Source organism: Gossypium arboreum, chromosome 1, assembly GCF_025698485.1.
Source record: "Gossypium arboreum isolate Shixiya-1 chromosome 1, ASM2569848v2, whole genome shotgun sequence".
Taxonomy (NCBI): Eukaryota; Viridiplantae; Streptophyta; class Magnoliopsida; order Malvales; family Malvaceae; genus Gossypium; species Gossypium arboreum.
This window is the reverse complement of record NC_069070.1, coordinates 116,054,820-116,057,414: the sequence shown is the minus strand read 5'-3', so window position 1 is coordinate 116,057,414 and position 2,595 is coordinate 116,054,820.

Sequence of the window (2,595 nt, the reverse complement as noted above, 5' to 3'; positions counted from 1 at the left end):
TTTCTCGTTTGTCTAAATATTTAAAATATCTTTTTAAACAAGTTTTATAAATCATGAGATGATTTTAGTTACGAAAGAATAAAGATATCATGTCCAATCATGCTGGATGTGATGTTTGTACTCTTTTAAAACGAATGAATCTTGATTCTTCTCTCAAGACATCACGGCTTAAAGGAATATCATTTTTTTTCAAATTTCTGACACTAAGACAAGAATTACTCAATTTGGTACCAATTATGGGCGTTACGAGGGTGTTAATCCTTCCTCGTACGTAATCGACTCCCGAGCCTATTTTCTCATAATTTTGTAGGCCAAAACGTTTTATAGTGATCCATCGCACTTTAAAAGATTGGTGGCGAGTCCCATTTTCATTTTCAAAAAGTCAAACACCCGTTTTTCAAACAAACCCCCTTTTAAAAATGGTTTCGACAGCTTGGCGACTCCATTGAGGACGTTAAGAGAGTCAAGCCAAGAAATTGAGTATTTTTGTCTTAATGTCAGAAGTTTGGAACACTTAAATCTTTTTACATGTGTTTGCTGCATATGTTTGTTACTTTATTGCTATACATTGCATTTGCACGACCGTTGTGGTCATACCTTTAAGTGGGAGTGAGAAGCTACGCTTTCGTAAGGTTTTCACCTTCGTATGAGCTAGTGGATTGCTTCCGGGATACTCTACCTATGTCTTCGTGAGATTTTCAACTCCGTATGGCCATAGGGAAAAGTGTCCCCCTAAGCTGAACTTGGTCTATATGAGCCTATAGTGGGTGAGGATTGAGGAATCTGCTGGTTCAGGTACCTTTGCTTTAGAACTAAAACTCATATAGTGAACTTTTAAGTGCTTATCCTAGAGATAATAGTGGTATCCTTTAGAAAATTGCCCTTATAAGGATTTATTTATCGCTTTCTTATATATGATACTGACTTACTGTTTTTATTTTGTTGTCATTGCATGTCATTTTGCATTTAAAGGTGTCGATTCAAGGCTCGGTTTCTAGATTAGAAAGTTTTATAATGAGGAACGAATACTTTAATAAAGTGGAGGACAATGCTTCTGTTTGTACCTGGTCAGAGAAAACCCAGTTAGAGAAAGGGGATAGTGTCACTGAGGGGTATACGTCAGAGTTACGAGACTTCACTCGTGTTAATTCGACACAGAATGAGTTGCAGGAGTTGAGAAACATTTGGGCCCACTGGGATGATAAGGCTAAACAGCTTTTCTATCAGAGTTATGGAGACCTTCCATATTTGCTAGACGTCAAGGTAGATAGACACTTGTTTCGAGCTATGGTACAGTTCTGGAACCCTGCTTATAGTTGCTTTACATTTGGTAGTGTTGATCTTGTACCTACTTTAGAGGAGTATACGACTTTATTGCGTTGTTCAAGGATTTATGTAACAGCCTAATTTTCAGTGGTGTCGGAACAGTGATCCGAGATCACTAAATCCGACAAATGAGTAGGAAATATTATTAATTTAGTGAGTATAAGTTAAATGTGAAGTTAGGAAAAATTTTGAAATAGTGAAATGTACTAATATATATATATATATTAAAATAATTTGAATTGAAAACGAGGTATCGAGACCTCAGGAATTTTAAACCAAGCCATAAATATTTTTATAAATATTTATGGAGTGTTAATAAGTTAGTATTAAAGTTTCGTCAAGAAATTTTAAAGTACTGATACTAATTGAACAAAAAGGACTAAATTGTATCAAATGCAAAATTGTGGGAAATGATTAAATAGCTTAAATGATAAAAGAAAGAGGGTTTAATAGGCAAATAGACCCAAGGTCTATTTGGGCTGGACGGCAAGAGCATGAAATCGGAAAGAAAATAAGGGGAATTAAGGGCAAAATTGCAAAATTGCAAAATTTACTTAATAAAGCTAGGACTAAAGTGGAATTATCTAGATTTCTCTTTTTTTTTCTGCATTCTCATCAGCAAAAACACCATGGAAGAGTTCCCTTAAGCTGGTTTTTCATATTTTTACTGCAAGTAAGTTCAATTCTTGATTATTTCTTGAAATTTTTGTGTTTTTGTGACTTCTACAACTAGGTCCATTTGTTGAATTCATTAGTTCTTGATTCTATGAAAGAAATTGAAAGTTTCTATGAATATGTGCTGGAAGTATATGATGATTTGACATAGAATTAAAGCTTTAAATTGTTTATATGCTGATTTTATTGAAAGAATTGAATAGAAAGTGAATGTTTGGTACCTAAATTGTAAAAGAGTTTGAAGTTAGAGTTTTATATAGAAATTCTAAATTTCAATAGTTATGAAATAACTTATAATGTCTAGAAAAAATATTAATTGAGAAAATTAGTTTAATTGAGGGGTTAATTAAGTAAGGACTGAATTGTACGAACTGTGAAAATTTGGGGCAAAATGAAAATCAACATTTTGCACTAAAACAGTTTTGGACAGCAGCAATAGTCTAACTTTGAAAAATCTCCAAAAATTTTAGAAATCTAATTAGAGGATGAATAAAATATGAAATTAAAGCTTATTGAGTCTAGTCTCTTATAGAAGAAACGGTGTAAGCAATGGAATTGTAAATCATGAGATATAATAAGTTTTGTGAGACAATG